At 46.0% G+C, this 19,418-nt stretch overlaps 1 protein-coding gene across 1 annotated transcript in view; it reads left to right on the top strand.

Annotated features, from left to right (window-relative positions):
* Dcdc2c (doublecortin domain containing 2C) overlaps window positions 1-19,418 on the top strand; it is an 88,631-nt gene that overhangs the window by 62,374 nt on the left and 6,839 nt on the right. The gene's annotated exons all lie outside the window — the stretch shown is intronic.

Genomic DNA, 19,418 nt, shown 5'->3' with positions numbered 1-19,418 from the left:
CCCACACCGTCTGCCTGCACCACTGCTGTCACTGTTAATCCTCTCCTGGAGCTTTCCTTCTCTCCAGTGAGTGGAAAGGAATTGAAAGGTCCTTCCCCACCTCTGACCTCACTTCCACTCTTAGCAACCTAGAGTAGTCACTGCTGCTTGCTTGGTGACCAGCTCCATGGAAGGTTCGCTGCGGCCACTGTTCACGTCAGACTGAGTGCTGGCCATCATGTCCAGCATCTGGCCTCCTCTCTGTTGGCCATCATGCCCTTGGGATGGCTCTGCCCAGTGCTTTGGGGCTGCCCTCTCTCCGCCCTCTGCCCTCAGTGGTTAAGTTCAGTGAGCATGTCTTCATCTACCCTGGAATTCTCTGGATTTTTTTTTGACACCAGCTGTCAGTCTCTAGTCACCAACCTGCTGCACTCCATGGGAGGCACTCTTGGCTCCCATCCCAGCCTGTTGGTGCTGTGCCCTGGCCCCACTTCCAGCAGCCACCGTGGCTCTGTTTGCCCTACGGGCCTCTCTCCTGCAGACTCCAGAGGCAGGTCCAGCCGCCTGACCACCCTTTCTCATCCCACTTGTGCTTCCAAATGCCATTTTACCCCATCTGTGATGAAACCTCTGGTGGCTCTGATTCCTGGGGACCCTTGGTGGCATGTAGTGTCTACAGTCTGAGCTCATGACTGTTAGGAGCCCTGCAGTCCCGGCTCCATGTGCTGAACCTCCACACACTCTCCTCTCTGTGGAGCCATGCGGGCTCCTCCCTGCAGCACCCCTTCTTCCAGCTGCTCATCCCCTAGGTCCCTCTCCCCCAGGCTGCTTGCTCCGCCCTTCTCAGGGCTCTGTCCTGACCAGCTCCTGCTGCACACGGTTCTGACTACACTTCTGTCCGGCAAGTGGAGGTGCGTCCTTCACTGCTGATCTGTTAACTGTCCCACGTTTGTTTCCAAATGCCACTTCAGCCTCTCAGTTAATTGTGACATTGCTCTGTTCAAACCCTTTATTGTCCCACCCGAGCCTGACTTCTGAGAAGCCATGTCTGCCACTCCCTGTTTGGTAGTGCCTCAAGTCCTGCAAGACTGTCCACGTCCACGTTGACATGATTGAGCAGGGAGGACGTTCCGTCTCGTTTGGTATGCATTTCAAACTCGTTGATTTGTCTCTCAACATGACTGTAAGTTCCTGGGGACAAAGACCACATTGTGCAGTTCCTGGGTGGCCCACAACATTGCCTGGCAGAACCCTTGGAAGAGAGCAGATGGTGAAAAGACCACTAGTGTTTGGTTGCTGTTTGATGATTATAGGAAACAGGTGTTTAAAGGCCGGATCAGGATCAGAGTGTTCAGGCCATGTCACCGAAATGTCTCTATTTCCAAAAGGGGCTCCGTTTTCCGTATTCTCCCTCTGCCTAGCACATTGATGAAACATCTCTTGTTCCACTCCATGTAGGCCCATTATTTTGCTTCCTGATTTTGTTTTCTTGGCTTTGATCCTTTTTTAAAATATTTTTTTCATTAAAGCATCACAAGTATACATAGTAATTGCAATCATTTTGACAAAATCATACATGTCATTTGTTTTTTGGAATTTAGTTTTGTGAGTTCTCTCTGTATTCTGGATGTTAATCCCCTGTTAGAGGAGCAACTGCAAAGATTTTCTCTTGTTCCACAGGCTATCTCTTCATGCTCTTAAGCCTTTCCTTTGCTGTGCAGATTTTGAATTTGATGGCATCCCACTTACTGATTCTTGGTTTCATTTCTTGAGTTTTAGGGGTCTTGTTGAGCAAGTCAGGGCCGTACCTCTATGATGGGGTGTTGACCCTATGTTTACTTCTAGCAGTTGCAAGGTTTCTGGACGAATTCCTAAGTCCCTGATTCATTTTTATTTGACTTTTTTTTTATACCAAGCCTCATTATTTGACTTTTGTGCAGGTGATAGGGAATTTAGATAGGGATCTAAATTCACTCTTCTACATATGGACATAAAATTTCCCAGAGCAATTTATTTAAAAGGTTGTCTTTCTCCAACATATATTTTTGTCAAGTATCACAAGGCTGTAACTATGTGGGTTTGTCTCCATGACTTCTATTCTGTTGGTCTGCATGTCTGTTTTGATGCCAATAACATGCTGTTTTTGCTACTCTACCTCATAGCATAATTTGAGATAGGTATTATGGTGCTTCCTACATCCCTCTTCTTGCTCAGGATTGCTTTGGGTATTCTGGGTCTCTTATTTTTCCAAATGAATTTTAGGACTTTTTTTTTCTAGCTCTTAGAAGAATTTTATTGGTATTTTGATGGGGATTGCATTGAATTTTGAGATCACTTTCTATAAGATGGCCATTTTAACATTATTAATTCTCCTATTCAGTAACAAGGGAGGCCTTTCCATCATCCAAGGTCTTCTTTAATTTCTTTCTTCAGTGTTCCATAGTTTTCATAGTAGTGAACTTTCACCTCGTTGGTTAGATTAATTCCCAGTTATTTTATTTTTTGAGGCTATTGTAAAGGAGGTACTTTTCTCAATTTCTTTCTCAGCTGTTTTTTTTCTTTTTTTTTTTGTTGTTGGAACATAGAAAAGCTATTTATTAGAGAAAACAATCATGAAATTCATCTGGAAAAATAAGAGACCCAGAATAGCCAAAGCAATCCTTAGCAAGAAGAGTGAAGCTGATGGCATTACTATTCCAGACTTTATACTACAGAGCAATAGTAACAAAAATAGCATTATATTGGCACCAAAACAGACCTGTAGAGCAGTGACACGAACAGAGGACACAGAGGCAAAGCCACATGATTACAGATATCTCATATTAGACAAAGTGGCCAAAGCTATATATTGGAGAAAAGATAGCCTCTTCAACAAATGGTGCTGGGAAAACTGGAAATCCTTATGTAACAAAATAAAATTCTCTCTCTCATCATGCACAAAACTCAAGTCAAAGTGGATCAAGGACCTAGGAATTAAAACAGAGACCTGGCGCCCAATGGAAAAAAAAGTACGCCCTAATCTTCATCATGTAGGATTAGGCCCCAACTTCCTTAATAAGACTCCTACAGCATAAGAATTAAAACCAATAGTCAATAAATGGGATGGATTCAAACTAAAAAGCTTCTTCTCAGCAAAAGAAACTATCAGCTGAATAGAGAGCCCACAGAACGGGAACACATCTTTATCACAAGCACATCAGATAGAGCACTAATCTCTAGGATACATAAAGCACTCAAAAACCTTAACACCAGAAAATAAACAAACAAACATAACCCAATCAATAAATGGGCCTAGGAACTGAACAGACACTTCTCAGAAGAGCATATACAATCAATCAACAAATATATGAAAAAATGTTCAACGTCTCTAATGGAGAAATGCAAATCAGAACTACTCTAAGATACCATCTCATACCAGTCAGAATGGCAGCTATCAAGAATACAAATAAGTGTTATTTGTATTCTTGATAGAGTTAGGGTTAGGGTTAGGGTTGTGGGAAAAAAGGCACACTCATACCTTGCTGGTGGGACTGCAAATTGGTGTAGCCAATATGGAATGCAGTATGGAGATTCCTTGGAAAACTGGGAATGGAACCACCATTTATTTGACCCAGTTATTCCACTCCTTGGTTTATACCCAAAGGAATTAAAAACAGTATACTACAGGGACACAGCCATATCAATGTTTATAGCAGCATAATTCACTATAGCTAAACTGTGGAACTAACCTAGACGCCCTTCAGTAGATGAATGGATAAAGAAACTGTGGCATATATACACAATGGAATAGTACTCAGCATTAAAAGCCAATAAAATCATGGCATTTGCATGTAAATGGAAGGAGTTGGAGAATATAATGCTAAGTGAAGTAAGCCTAACCCAAAAAACCAAAGGCGGAATGTTTTCTTTGATATGAGGATGGTGACTCATAATGGTCATGGGGTGGGAGCATGGGAGGAATGGAGGAGCTTTAGATAGGGTAAAGGGGAGGGAACAGAAGGGAGGGGGAATGGGAGTAGGAAAGGTAGTGGAATGAGTTAGACATCATTACCCTCAGGACGTGTGAAGACACGAATGGTGGGAAAATACTTTGTGTATAACCAGAGACTTGAAAAATTGTGCTCTAAATGTGTAATATGAAATAAATTATATTCTGCCATCATATATAACACATTCAAAAAATAAATCTTTTAATGAATAAAAAAGAAAATCTATTGATTTATGAGTGGTAATCATGTATCCTGCTACTTTAGTAAATTTATATATTAGCTCTAGAAGTCTTCTAGTGAAATTTTTTGGGTCTTCTAGATATAAGATCATGTCATCAGCAAACAATGATAGTTTGACTTCTTCTTTTCCAATATCTACCCTTTAATTTCCTTCTCTTGCCTGATTACAGTGGTTAGAGTTTGAGAACTGTATTGAATAGAAACGGTGAGAGTGAACATCCTTGTCTTGTTCCTGATTTTAGGGGAAAAGCTTTCAGTTTTTCTTCATTCAGTATGATGTCATCTATGGATTTGTCATTTATAGCCTTTATAATGTGGAGGTAAGTTCCTTCTATCCCTAGTTCCTCCAGTATTTTTTTACCCTTTTAATTTGTTTTAATTAGTTATATATGACAGTAGGATGCATTTATGCACTTTGATATATGTAGACGGGATATAATTTCTCATTTTTCTGAGTGTACATGTTGTAGAATCATATGGGTCACGCAGTCACATATATACATACAGTAATAATGTATGTTTTGTTCTACTATTTTTAACATGAATGGGTGCTGTGTTTTATCAAAGGCCTTTTCTGCATCCATTGAGAAGATGTATGATTTTTGTTCTCAGTTCTTTTTAGGTGGTGAACTATATTTATTGATTTGCATGTTGAACAAGACTTGGTGTCTCTGGGATGGAGCCCCCTTGATCATGGTGTATTGTCTTCTCAATGTTTTTGAGTGTGGATTACCAATATCTAATTAAGGATTTTTGCATCTATGTTCATCAGTGATATTGGTCTGTAGTTTTCTTTCCTACATAGGTCTTCTCTAGTTTTGGAATCAGGGTTGTATTGGCTTCATAGAATGTGTTTGGATGGAGTGCTCCTTCCCTTTTAATTTCAGGCAATATTTGAGGAAGACGGGGCTTAGTCCTTTTTTAAAGTTCTGATAGAACTCTGCTGAGAATCCATCTGGTCCTGGGCTCTCCTTTGTTGGTAGGCTCTTAATTGCTGTTTCAATTTCATTCATTGGTCTAGGTTTCCTGTATCTTCTAGTTCAGTTTGGGCAAGTCATATGTGTCCAGAAATATGTCAGAGTCATAGATTTTGCAGATTATTGGAGTATAAATTTTCAAAATAGTTTGTAATGACCCTTTGGATTTCAGAAGTGTCTGTGGTAATATGTTCTTTTCTCATTTGGATAGTTTGGAAGGACATATTAATCCTATTTATCTTTTCAAAGAATTACTTTTTGTTGTGTTGGATTGATCCTGTTGTAGTTTTTTAAATTATCAATTTCATTAAGTTTAGTTCTGATTATTGTTATTTCTTGACTTCTACTGACTTTGGAGTTATTTTATTATTTTTTCCCTAAGGCTTTGAGGGTAGAGCATAAACTTATTTATTTGGGATCTCTCTATTTTTTTTAATATAGGTGCTCAAAGCAAGGAATTTTCCTCCTAGTTTTCACACTCTTCTAGAGATTTTGATTTGTTGTATCTTTGTTTTCATTTGTTTTTAAGAATTTCTTTATTTCTTCTTTGATCTATTCTTATTTAAAATTCATTTAATTTCCATGTATTTATGTGGTTCCTATTAAAATTTTTCTTACTGTCAATTTCTAGTTTCATTCCATTATGACCTGATAGAATGCATGGGATTATATTGATCTTTTTATTTTACTAAGACTTGTATTGACACCTAGAATATGACCTATTTTGGAAAAGTTCATGAGCTGTTGAGAAGATGAATTCAGCAGTTTTGGGATGAAATATTCTATAAGTATCTAGTAGGTCCATTTGATTTGCAGTATTATTCAGGTTGAAATAACTTTATTGATTGTATGCTTTGGTGATCTGTCTATTGGTGACAATGGTGTGTTGAAATCACCCAATATTATTGTATTGGGATCTATCTGGGATTTAATGTCAAAGAATATTGTTTTAATGTAACTGTGTGCATTAATATTTGAGGTGTATATATTTACTATTATTATATCTTCTTAATGGATTATTCCCTTTACCATGATATAATGCCCTTATTTGTCTCTTCTTATTAATTTTTGTCTGAAATCAGCTTTGTCAGATATGAAGATAGTTACTCCAGTTTGTTTTCAAAATCCATTTGTATGGAATACTTTTTTCCATCCATTCGTCTTCTAGCTGTGAGATCTTTGCCCATGAGATGAGTCTTTTGCCAATAGTATGTAGTTGGCTATGATTTTTTGGTCCATTCTGTTAGTCTATGTCTTCTAATTACAGAGCTGAGATCATTTATATTCTATGATTTTAGGGACATGTGTTTGTAGCTTGCTGCCATTTTGGTTTTCTGATATGTTTAATTCTGTCTTGATTCTCATTTAACTGATTAGTCTTCTATTGATCTTCACTTATTTGAAAGTTTTGAATTTTGTTTTTGGAATCTATGTGCAATTTATCTTTGAGGATTCTTTGTAGTGCTTTTAGTTTATCTTTAACATGAAAGTTTTTATTTCCCCATCAAATATGAAAGAGCTTTGCTGGCCACAGCAATGTTGGCTGGCCATTGTTTTCTTTCAGTTCTTGGACTCTCTGGTTCCAGGCCCTCCTTGGCTTTAGTGTCTGCATGAGATCAGAAGTGAGTCTTATTGGTGTGCCTCTGAATGTGACCTGGTGTTCCTCTCTGGCAGATTTTAATATTACTTTTCATTTTCTGTTAGGCATTTTGATTATGATATATCTTGGATATCTTCTCTCTTGGTCAGATCTCTTTGGGGCTCTGTATGGATCTTATATGTGGATGTCTATATCATATTTCTGAAGTGGGAAAAGTTTTCTGGGACAATCACATTGAAAATATTCTCAGTGCCTTTAGTTTGTATCTTCATGTTTTCTTTTTTCCCAGTGATTTGGTCTCTTCATGTTGTTCCAGATTTCTTGTACATTCCAATCATATATATTCTATTTTTTTCTTGTATTGTATTCTGTGTACTCAAATGTATGTATCCTGTCTTGAAGGTCTGAGTTTCTGTCTTTAAGGGCTGAAGTTCTATTTTGGCAATGCTTTCAAGTGAGTTTTAAATTTGACGCTGTGTCTTTCACTTCCAAGGGTTCTGCTTGGTTTCTTTTCACTGTTTCTATTTCTTTGTTGAAGTGATCTTTCATTTCCTCATTTGTTCTCTTAATTCCTTTCTTAGATGTTGTTTTAGTTCATAGAACATTTAATAATCAATTTTTTACGATTTTCCCCTGGATTCTCATCCACTTCTGTATTTGTGGGATCCTTTGTTGGAGGGTTCTGAGTTTTGATGGGAGAGGTGTTTGCCTGTTTCCTCATGTTTTCAGAGGTCCTGGACTTGTGCATCAATTGAAGTGGATTCTCTTCCCTCTTTTATTGGCACGTCCTTACGTGTGTAGTTCTTTTTTAATTATGGGATTTCTTTATTTTTGATGTATGTGTAGATGTCAAGGTAGGGGCCGGGGGAGGGATGAAGTTTCCCTCTGCCTGTTCCTCCTTGGGGTCTGGTTTTTGTTTGGGGGATTTTGTCTCTCACTTCTTTGGGCTGGAATTATGTTTAGGCTCAGGCATCAGGGGATCTACTCTGTAGTCTTGAAGGGTCCCAGTCACTTTCCAGCCCCTCTTACAAGGAGGGGTAAGCTAGGAGTAGCACCACAGTTAGTAACTGATGGGTAAAGTCAAGTGTCTGAAGTCCGCTTTGGTGTTTGTAACGTTCATTGCCACCTGGAGGGGAATCTTTGCTCTTGCTAGAGTTAGCGCGAGAGTCCAGAGGTTCAGTGTTGGAGGTTCACAGTCTCCATAAGGAGGGCTGTTCCTTAGTGGGGAGCATGCACATGGCTTCAGATTCTTACAGCTTCGCCTTCAGGATGGCAGTAAATCCGTGAAGGAAGGACTCCTAGGAGCAGGTAGATTTTTTAGAAGCATATTTTTGTGTTGTGTTTACACTGTTTTTTTCAATTAATGATAGTTTTTGCATTATCAATAATATTTATTGGACTCTTATAATTCTCATAGTAAATATTTTTGATAACAAATGTAAGGATTTTGATTTAAAAGATCTCATTTCTTTTATCCTATAGATGAGGAAAAGAGTTTTCTTTTGAATGCAAACATATGCATAGAAGAGTAATTTATTGTCTTAATAGACACTTAAAATAGTCTTGACATAACTTCAGAGTACTTGTAACTGAAGAGGTCTTCATAGGGAGCGCGTCATTGCTGCCCCCTTTCTCCCTGGCTCTGGCCTCTTGTACTGTAGGTTAGGGAAAGTCTACCTTCTAGTGAACCGTTAGCAACATTTCCTTTTGGCACCTATTTTGCAGGATCAGATTGTCATTTACAACTTGGAATTTGAACCCAAGTAGTGACCCCTAAAAAAGTGGCAGGAAGAATGTGTCATCTTGTGCCTGAGTTTCTGGTCTGGTGCTTCTGTGAAATGTTTCAGAAAGAATTTCAGGAGATTTAAAAGGAAGTAAGAATTTTGCAAAAAGGTTTTGGTGCTTTATTTTGGAGGTGGGGATTAGGACTCAAGCTGTTGACCACTCATGTCCAGTTGCTGCATTCCAAACTGAGTGGTTTTAGGAGGATGGTTTGATAAGATGCGATTACAGCAAAGGCTGATGGATCTCTCCTCTTTAAGTGCTGGCTTTCATAAAAGTGAATATTCCAGGTATATGAGGTCTCTGGGGTCAATCCCAATTTCTTCTTTTTAAAAGCTTGCTTGAGGTCAGTCTGTTGCCATGTGGCCCCAGGGAGTCTCTGCTGTGTTGCCGTGATGTTTCCACGGGGTTGAGGCTGCTGGTGGTGGCTCTCTGCAGAGTGGCTCTAGCCGCTGTGCGGTGTGCACCTTGCTGCTCCCCTGGACTGTCTTCTCTGGGGCTCTTGCTGCAGGTGTGCTCCCAGGAGCGACCCTCACTTTCCAGCATGTGGCTCCTGATCTGACGTGGGCAGGGAGCAGAGCTGAGCTTGCTTGGGCTTTCCTGCACCAGGCTCGGATGCCTCAGCATTGTCAGGGCAAGTGCTGTCCCTGGCATCGAGGTTTTCAGATAATGGAGCTTCTCTAGAGCCCCAGGAACTGTGGGCTCCTAGAGATGGCCGGGTTGGCATTTCACACAGGCCCTTGCTAACGCCACCAGCAGCCCACGGGTCCCCTCCAGAGCTGATGATCTGGCACTGTTTTCTTCAGCACCACTTCTGAGGTATGATTTGCGGACCCTGCAACTTGAGGAGTTAGGCAAATGTTGGGTGCTGAGGGAGGGAGCTGGTCAGGCCTCCTCATCAGATTTTGAGAGTCAGCCTTTCTGTAGCTCTGTCACCAATGTCCCCTTTATAATTTTAGGCGCTCAGTGGCTTCTGGTAGTCACCTCTGCCCAGAGCAGGAGGCTGTGCCCTCTAGCTGTCAGGGCTGGGCTGGGGAGGTGCCCTCAGTCTGTCCACAGTGGACTGTTCTTGTGCTGCTGCTGCCCACCTTTGGTGGTCATCAAGGACCCTCGCGGCAGCTTTCAATCATTGTCATCATTCTGTTCAGTTCCCAGCTGCGGGAGGCCTCATCCCACGCACACTTCGTGCTGTTAGTCTCCTCTTGGGCCACTTATCTCTTTCTTAAAATTAGGCTATGAATTAGGACAGTGAAGTGCACCCCTTCCAGAGCACCGTTCCAGAGGCTCTGGGAACAGTCCTGTCACTGCCTGCACAGTCAGGGTAGGGGACATCCACAGCTGCCCACTAACGGCCCTCTGTGGTCACCCCCCCATCTGATGGCTGCTGTCTGTCTGCTGTCCTGCAGAGCTTTTCTACCTCCAGGAAGCCCCACAGCTGGGGTTCTGCAGTGCGTGCCACCTGAGGCCACCTCCCTTCACTCCCCACGACACATGTGCCACTCAGCCGTCCTGCCAAGGCACTGGTGGCCCATTCCTTCACACTGCTGAGGACGGTTGCCATCTGGAGGTCCCACAGCTTGCTTATTCAGCCTCCAGTGGAAGGACTTCTGGGTCCAGCTTTGGGCAAGTTTGAAAAGATTCTTGCTGAGGCTGGGTCAGTACCTGGGGGCCCGCTGGTCACCAGGCATGCGTGTGTTTTCCTTGGTAAGGAAGCGGCAGGCTTTTCCTGAGCAGCTGTAACTCCTGCTCCCACCCGTGGTGGGTGAAGGTCTCAGCAGCACCAGTCTTGCCCCAGTTTGTGTGGCCAGGGAAGAGATTTAGTGATTGTTTTGCTTCCGTAGCCCAGAGTTCTGTCTGCATGTCCCTCGTGACCAGCAGGGGAGACCTTTCCTGGCTCCTTTGTCCTCTGAGGACAGGTCTCTTCATACCTCTTACCTTTGCTTTTATTCTTGTGTGGTTTCTTTTGACTGACTTTTGAGAACTCTGTGTGAATTCTAGGTACAAATGCTTTGTTAGATATGTCTTTTACATTTTTTTTCTCCCAAATGCATGGCTTATCATTCTCTTAACATTGTGTTTTGAAGAACAGAAGTTTAAATTTGGAAGTCTAATTCATCAATTTTGTCTTTTCAGAGTTCATTCTTTCCATACCATATCTGAATTCCACACTTAATTCAAAGTCTCAGAGAGCTCTCTTGATTTATTCTAGAAAAGTGATTGTTTTGTGTTTTACATTTGTGTCCAGGACCTATTTTAAGTTAATTTTTATTTGTGGTCCAGTCTCGGAATTATCTGTTTTTCACAGGGATGTCTCATCACTCCTGTACCATTTGTGGAAGACTCTCCTTTCTGCCTTTTGTTTCTTGCTGTTTATTTGGTTTTTAATTGAGAATATTCTGTAGGCAACTCTTTACCTTAGAGAAACACACAGGCAAAACCCTGTGTGTCTTCACCTTCCTGTCCTTCCTCCGCCTTTTCCTGCACATCTTGGCTACTTTTAGAATCCCATGAACTTCCACATAATTTATTGTTGTTCTTTGAGCTCCACTATTTATTTGTAGAGTGAAAGTTCCATTTCATCATCTTGGCAGGAGATTATTCTGATGGCCACTTGTACAGACATCAGAAAATTCATTAGTTTACCTTTTCTACTTCAGCCTTTCTTTTATTTTCTCATCCATTCATTCTTTTATTTGTTCTTTTTAGATATGCATGCTGGTAGAGTGTATTTTACACATCATACATACATGGAGTGCAGCTTCCCATTCCTGTGGTTGTACATGATGTGGAGTCACCCTGGTCTTGTTTTTATATGAACATAGGAAAGTTTTGTCCTTCTAAACACTTTTATAAAACATATGTTGAGCCATCTGTTGTAATAACACTTCAAACATGTCTAGGTCATAAAATACCTTTATGGACATTTCCTTTGATCTTTATTTTCATGAGTACAACCTTGCAGGAGATCATTCTCATTTTTCAGAGGAGAGTAATTACCAGCCTTGTCTTGGTGATAGAGGTGACAAAGCACCACAGAATCAAGAACCTCTGCTTCTTATCCCCCTGGCATCCAAAAGATGTAGCAGGACTCTGGTCCCGCTGTGGAGGGACAGTGCCAACTCAGGCCAGGCCCAGGGACCCCAGCTGGGCAGAGGAGGCTGAGGAATTAGAAACCCTCTTCTGGTCCCGATGCTCAGGGCTCCTGTGTGACCCACATGGGTTGACTCCTCTCATCTTCCCTGCCCGCTCTCTGTGCTGTGGCCACACAGAAGCTGCCCGGGGAGGACCACAGCCACCGGCCAAGAGCTCAGTGTCATCTGGATTGTGCAGTGGGACTGGCTTTGGCCTGCTGGGTTTGCTTGAATTTGAAACCAGAGTCTTTGAATTAGAAAGAATAAGACAATTCCAGAAAACATGTTCAGGACACCTCCTTTCTCTTTCCTTTCCTTACTGCTGAGCATATGTCTTTCCTAGAATCTTGAGTCTCTCTTTCCTCCTTTCAGAGCGGAGATATTTGATATGTACTCTCTCTGGTCTCTGAGGGTAAATAAACCCAAGTGACCTTTGGGTTTATAAAATCTGTTTTTTTGGCAAAGACCTCAGAGGATGGGCTTCTGGGGCAACTTTCCTTATCTCAGTGATTGTTGTGGGTGGATATGAGGACAGGAGGCGTCTCCCTGAAGTTCCCGTGACCATGCAGGAATATTCAGAGGTGGGATGACTGGGTTGTGAGAACTGACCTAACTGGCCTATCCTAGTTTGAACAGACTGAGTGGGTGGTGGCTAGAGGGGTCACTAGGGGGTGGCTGGAGGGGTCACTGGAGACGGCCCTGGATCAGGCATCTTCCCTGGGGCTCCTCTTCTTGCTCCTGTGCTTCCTGGCTGCTGTCAGTAAAAATGGGGCCAAGGAAGGTGTTCTTGTTGATGAGATTATAGCCATTAAAGAGACTCCAAGCACTTTACACAGCTGGGGTAGAAAGATGGTTTGATGGCGTCTCAGGAAATTGCATGACTGCACCCATCTCAGGTTGGGGGAGTAGATGGGAAGTTCCTCTGAAAAGAGATCATGGAGCACCATACTTGCATTGGGGGTTGGGGCAGGACGTCGTTTTGCCATGCTGAGCTGCCCAGGCACTACAAGGCCCCTGCGGCCATGAGTGCAGAGGCCTGAGCTGCTGCCCAAGCTGGCAGCGACTTGGCCTATGCCCGTGGAGCTGGACCTGCCGGGATAATGCAGAACGCGGGAGTTAATGGACACCTGAGGTTTCCACTAAGGTCTCAAAGGGAGCCTTGCAGACTGGGTAAACTGTACCAGGGACAGAGTTTCTGAAGGTGCCCCTGAAAGGGAGATGCAGAGAGCGTGAGGTGAAGCCAAAGCTGGAAGGGAATTAAGAAATCCCAGGAACGTGGAGTTTCGGCTGAGGAAGGTTGTGGCTGTTGAGAGAGCCAGGCTGTCGAGATGGTCAATGAGAGAGGGATCTTCAGGTGCACCAGGAACCCCGTTCAGAGGTAAGGCAGTCCTCATTCCTGTCTCTCTCCCTTTGGAACTTGTTGAGTTCTCTGAGCCTGTGTTGGTGTGTGCTGCTCAGGAACCTGTGTGGGTCTCCCGCTCCAGTGAGGGCCTTCCTGCTTGGGTGCACCTGCACCTGGTTAGCTCACAGTGTGTCTGCACTCCTGCTGATGCCATTACTGGGCACACCAGATAGTGAAGCTGAAATGCTCACCAACATGGACGGCCCAGAAACGATTCCCAGCTGCTTCTCCACACACTTTTGTGAAATTTTCCAGCATATTTCACATAAAAATGCCAACAGCATATTAAGTTCTCATCCCTTTCAAATGCAGACTTCAATCCATTTTTATCATAAGGATAAAGAAAGGATGAATGACCATAACGTGACTGGAGCTCAGACCAGGAGGGAACTTGGAGACCACACAGCAGTGTCCCCCTCTCCTCTCCTGGTGGGAAGTCCAGCAGCTCACTGAGGCCCTCCCTGATTGGTAGAGAGCTTCATGTACTATAACATACTCCCAACGGGTGGGTGTGGTGGCCACCCCTGCAGTTCCAGGTACTCAGGGGCCGAGGCAGGGGGATCACAAGTTTGAGGTTATCCTGGGCAATTTAGTGAGACCCTGTTTCAAAACAAAACAAAACAATAAGATTCTTATAATACCCGAGGAAAGCCCTCAAGGCAGTGGGGCCGATCCTGGCCCACGGTTCTCATTTGGAACTCTGATTTACATTCTGGGCAAATGACCTTGTGTTTGAAGAGAGAGTTTGAAGCCTCAGTCCTTCCAGTCATAAACCAGGGTAGTTACTTTCCTCGGTTTATTTGAATGCGTCTGAGCTATGGCCTGGCACTGAACACGGGGCTCGAGAAGGAGCAGTGGCTGTGCCGTCCAGGCGCTGTGCTTCTCCAGTAGGAGGGAGGGGACTGCAGCACTGTCTTGTCGGCTTCCTGTGACTGCTGTGATGAGTTAGCACAGCCTCAGGGCCTGAGATGCCAGGCACTTACAGTTCTGGAGTGCGGAAGTGTGACGTGGCCTCATGGGTATAATCCACTTTCTTGGGGAGTGACCCTGTCCGGGGATCAGGGGAACCTGCTTCCTTTCCTCTTCCCGTTTCCGGAGGTGCTGGCATTTCCTGGCCATGGCTCCTTCCTCCAGCTTCACAGCCGCTGCGTCTCCCTGACTCTCCCTTCCTCCTCCTCCAGCTCTAAGCATGCTCCTGCTGTGTGGGCCCAGCGGGGCACGCAGGCACTCTCCCTGTGGGTGCCCTCAGTTCCCCTTGGCTTTGCACTCTGCATTCCCAGGTCTGGTTAGGGTGTCCGATGTCGTCGGGACGCTGTTCTGGGCACTGTGCTCATGGAGCCTCGTGAGTGCTGAGCATAGCTTCCGACTCCCTCCTCTGATGTTCTGGGTCCAGGTGGAAGGGCTCCCATTTATTTAGGGTACAGTTGGTCCTGTGCTTGTCTTTGCACACCGTTTGCACCACCAGTGTCTCGGCCCCCAGGGCTCAGAGCCTGCCCTTCAAGGTGCTGCTCGTCTTTTAAGCCCCACTTTATGAGCTGCCCACCGTCAGTGCCCTTGGAAGTGTCCTTTCAGTGGAGAACATATACCTCATCTATTGTGAGCTCAGTTCTGACGTGTGAGGACAGCTAAAAGATGGTCGTAAAACTTCTCCAGCTGTATCAGATGTCTCACTTGCTCAAAATCCTCCTTATAACTAGGAATCATGAAAATTAATAAAATATATGTTTGAAGTTTTTCTAAACAGAAGCACAGTAGGTTGCAGAAAATCGCAGAGGTTAGATGTTCAGGAGAACTTCCACCACCGGGCATCCCTGCAGTTTGCTGCAGCCTGCCAGCCAGCCTCTGAGGACAGAAGGAGGATGGTTGGAGTCCTCTCTGTCTTTGAGGGCTTGTCCCTACATAATAGCACCGACTATGAGTAGAGAAGAGTTTGAAAGAGGCTGTTCTTAGTTTTTATTAAATAATAAAAACAACAACAGTAACAAACTAGATTTGGGGGGACAGTTGTTACAGATTTATAGCAAGAATGAGCAGAATGTACAGAGTTCCCTCCCCACAAAAGACAGAGCCTCCCCTTGTCGACACCTCTCACGGCAGGGCACTCTTGCTACCAGTGCACCTACACCGCCAGGCCCTCACCCTCAGCTTCCGCTTGGGGTGGGACATCTGTGGGTCTTGACAGGAGTGATGACTTGAATCCCCCTCTCACACGCAGGAGCTTCCGGGCCCTAAATGTCCTCTGTGCTGTCCTCCTCTGTCTCCTCCTCCTTCCTCCAGCCTCAGACATGGGTCACAGTGGGGGGCCTCGTCCAGCCTGGCGCCTTTCACTAGTAACTGGTCTCTCTCTCCCATCCCTCCCTGTTCACTGTGTGCAGGGCACTTGCTCCGCCCTCAGGCAGAGCCTGCCTGCTTTGACCTTTGCCTGCCAGGCTCTGAGCTCTGTGTGGGGGGATGTGCATCATGGGGAGGGTCATTGGGTTCAGCCCCGGGCTGTGAAGAGGTGAGGCTGGAGGGTTGTGAGCTCACTGGGTGTCCACAGTCTGCAGCCACACCGGAGCCTGGAAGAGCCCCCAGTATCGTGTGTGCTGAAGTTATTATGTGGGAGGGGAGATGCACAAAGTGGTCAGTGTTGGGGTAGCTGGTGCAAATATCCACAGGGGACATGTCTCTGAGATCAAGCAAAGGTTTATTGACAGAGCATGACAGACAGACAGGCTGCCCTCTGCCAGGCGCAACAGGCAGAGTCACTTGAATAGAGGAATAAAAGCAAGCTGGAAATGACCTTGGGTGCAGCAGGCTAGAATTGACCCTGGGTGTAGATGGCTGGGTATCAACAGATTTCTATATGTAGGGACTTTAGAGGGCGGGGTTATGGGAACAGAGTATCTTACGTTTCTTTTTCTTGGCAGCTGTATAAGTTTTGGTTCTGAGTCCCAGAACCAAAATGGAGGTACCAATGTCTAGAATCCAACAGCACTCGGTGTGGGCAGCACAGGCATGAGGTCTGTGCACTGGCAAACCTCTCCAGGAGGGACCTGAGTGAGCAGGGGTGGGCCGGGGTCAGGGCGAGAGGAGGTGCTGTGCCCCCGTAGTTCATGTCCTTTCCCTTCCTCCCAGCCTGGGCTCTGTCCCTGATGGTGGCATCAGCTCCCTAGATCTGAGTGGAGAGACCAGGCAGGTTACTCTCCCAGGGCCACGTACCCCGAAAGTCATCTACCTCCTGTGGCAGGGCTTCCGCAGGTGCCTCATGACTGCGGGGGGGGGGGGGCGGTCACTCCACATCCACACAGGCAACACTTGTGAGAGGCTCAGCTGTCCCTTGCCACTCAGGAGTGCAGAAGGACAACCAGACCAACTCTCGATGTCGTGTCTCCCTTTCTCCAATGATCCAAGGACTGTTCTATCCTGTTGCCAGCTTTTGGGTGGTTTACAGTGAAAATAGAGACAAAGGAAAGTAAAGAGCCTTTGCAGAAGAGTAAAGCTGGAGGACTAAGCCACGGAGTATCGATTCAGAGGGCCGGAAACTGAGCTGGAGCAGACCGTCGAGGGCCTTGCAGGCCGGGCCCCGAGAGCCTCCAGCCTCTTCCCGTTTTCTAGCCACTTTAGTCCCCGTCACTTCTGAGTGCAGAGTGAGCGTCCCTGACCTGATCGTCTGCAGTCTGAAGTGCCCCAAGGCCTAGAGCATGAGGCCTCCCTGGGTCTCAGTCTTCCTTATTGAGAGGTAAGGTTGAGGTCTCTGGCTCCAGTCTTTAGAGGAGGAGATGACCAGCACCACCTGCCCAGGTGACCGAGGTCTCTGTCCAGGGTGAGGCAACATTGCAAGAGGGACGCACCATCTCTGTGGATTCCCCAGCATTTGAAATTCCAGTCTGTTCCTGAGAAGCATCAGCCACGTGGAAACTGAAGGACACTGTGGAATACCCGTCGTACCCTGTGAAAGTGCAAGGTTCACAAAAACAGTGAAGACCACGGAGCTGCCAGGGGCCCAGGAGAGCCAGGGCCAGGTGTGAGGGGTCCTGGATAGCACGAGACTTGAGTGGAACGTGACTGAAGTCTGTGGCTCGAGATTTGTGATGTCGGTGTTGAGAAGGGTACCTGGCGTGTGGAAGAGGCCAGGTGGGGCAGTGGGGAGTGTGCTGAGCTCACGTCCCGTCTGGGCAGCTCTCCCAGCCTGGAGTCATCTAAAAATAAGTCAAAGGAAGCTCCGCATCTCCTTTTTCCACAAGGAGGGAATTACAGGGAGCCCTGATCCTGAGAGGAGGGGAGAAGGGAATTGCTTGGCTGAAGAGGGGGCGGGCAGGTTGAGGCCTGGGAGTCCAGCCTCTCCTTTGCCCCTCATTGGCCTCCTCCCTCCCATCCCCATGGACCCTCTGGGGTGCCTCAGTGGGGTAGAGGGAGGGAGAGGAGTAGGATGGGCAGGAGCGAGGACTGGGCCGGAGGCGTGCAGATGACTCCTGGAAAGAGGGCGGCAGGTGGCAGAGTCTGGTGACAGCCTTCAGAGAGGCTGCAGTGTCCCCCGGGGAGGAAGGGATGGAGGTCTGGTGTGGCCATTCCCCGGCCCAGGTAGGAGTGGGCAGAGGGCTGACAGCATCTTGGGGGCAGTGCCTGGAGAGCCTGTGTCCTCTAGAGGGGGACATGGTGAGTGTCAGTTATCTGAGAGCAGATGTCACCTTGGCAGCATGTCTGCAGCTGCAGGTGGACCGCAGCCCGCAGTGCCAGGGACGGCTGTTCCCTGTGGCTTCTCTTAGTTTAGTTTACAACTTACCACGGCAAGTAGGGTTTATGATTTTTATTTCCATTGTTTTGGATTGCTTTGTTTTCCAGTTTTTTTCGTCATAATAGAAAAGCATTTTAAATACAGAAAATACAAATTCTTCTAGGAATAATGGGATTCGTCATGGTTGCAGAGTTCCAGGCCCCGTGGATGGGGAGGGCCTGCACTCTGCTGTCGGAGCTCTGCTTGGTGCAGACCACCCCTGGATTTAATCTCTGTCTCTGTAAAGGCTTGATAACTGTCTTTGCTGGTTTCCTGTAGAACCTCCTGGCACACAGGGAAATCAGCATCCTAGGTAGGACAGCACACAAGAATCAACACTAGCTAACGTTGCATTCTAACTTTTCTCAAAGTAACTGTGCTTTAAAACCAAATGCTGATCTGTCTTCACACGCTTTAGCCTGACGTCTCAGTCCACAGCTTGCAGCTGCCAGATATTCTAGCAGCACAAAAATAAGTTGGAATAAAAACTAGGTTTTCAACAAGTGTTGAGGACAGCTCTTGAACAGCCTTCAAATCACATTAGCTGTGTTCCGTGGCTGGTCTTCTCTGTGGGCAGGCCGTGCTCTCCTGACCGTCCAGCTCCGGGAATACGTCTCATGCTTGGTGGCCTCTGATGGCACATGGCTGCATCAGACCAGCCTCCCTCAGAACTCCGGGTTCCTGTTCTTCTTTTCCTCTACTCCACTTTCAGCCTCGCCAAGGCTGCTGGTAGCCAAGTCTGCACTCTGCCTTCCTGATGGCCTCCGTGACCCCCTGAAGGCAGCTCTCAGAGCTCAGGCACATCTGTGTGGTCTCTCTTTCCAGAAGTCAGGTCTCCAGAGCAGCTTAGGTCTAGTTAAGTGGCTCCTGCACCCAACTGAACCCAAGCGCTCATTGGCAACAGCATTTCTGTGTTAATTGTGCCAATGGCAACTCTGACACTGGTGCACTTGGGGGCAGACATTGGGAACAGAGTGACATGACTCACTGAGACCCAGGCGGGTGGGAGGCCAGGTGCACAGCTGCGGGAGGTCGTTGCATCCCTTGGTGCCATGCCTGTGTGCAGCCCGTGTTCCGTCTCGCAGGTGGCGCCTAAGTCACTCATCTCCCATGGGAGAATTTTTCATTTTAGAGCAAATATTTTACCTTTAACGTTTCCAAAAGTACCCACCGTGTCAAGTGAGCATATTTGCTTTCTGTGTGTGGCGTCCACCCAGTTGTCCAACTGGAGGGACCCTCTTCCCGAGCTGTGGGAGGAAAGGGTGAAGATAAGTAAATAAATAGTAACATGCTTTCCTGCTTGAGGAAGAAAAGTAAGAGGACCAGGCTTCTGCCAGTGGCCCTGTGGTCTCAGCAGGCTCGACAGTGTTGGCGTGGATTTCTGCACGAGGAGGCGTGGTGGTCTTTTTAGCAGGGTCCACACTTCATTTGGCCCTAACCTCTCTCTGCACTGGTCAGCGTGGTCACATTCCAGTTCTTCCTTTCGCCACAGGTCCCGCACTAGAACCTGAACACCTCGCTGCTGTGAACCGCCCACCAAGCTCATTAGTGTCTGAATTTTT

Source organism: Ictidomys tridecemlineatus, chromosome 12, assembly GCF_052094955.1.
Source record: "Ictidomys tridecemlineatus isolate mIctTri1 chromosome 12, mIctTri1.hap1, whole genome shotgun sequence".
In the NCBI taxonomy this organism is placed as follows: Eukaryota; Metazoa; Chordata; class Mammalia; order Rodentia; family Sciuridae; genus Ictidomys; species Ictidomys tridecemlineatus.
Note: the sequence above shows the minus strand (reverse complement) of the source record. Positions and strands in the feature narration are given on the sequence as shown.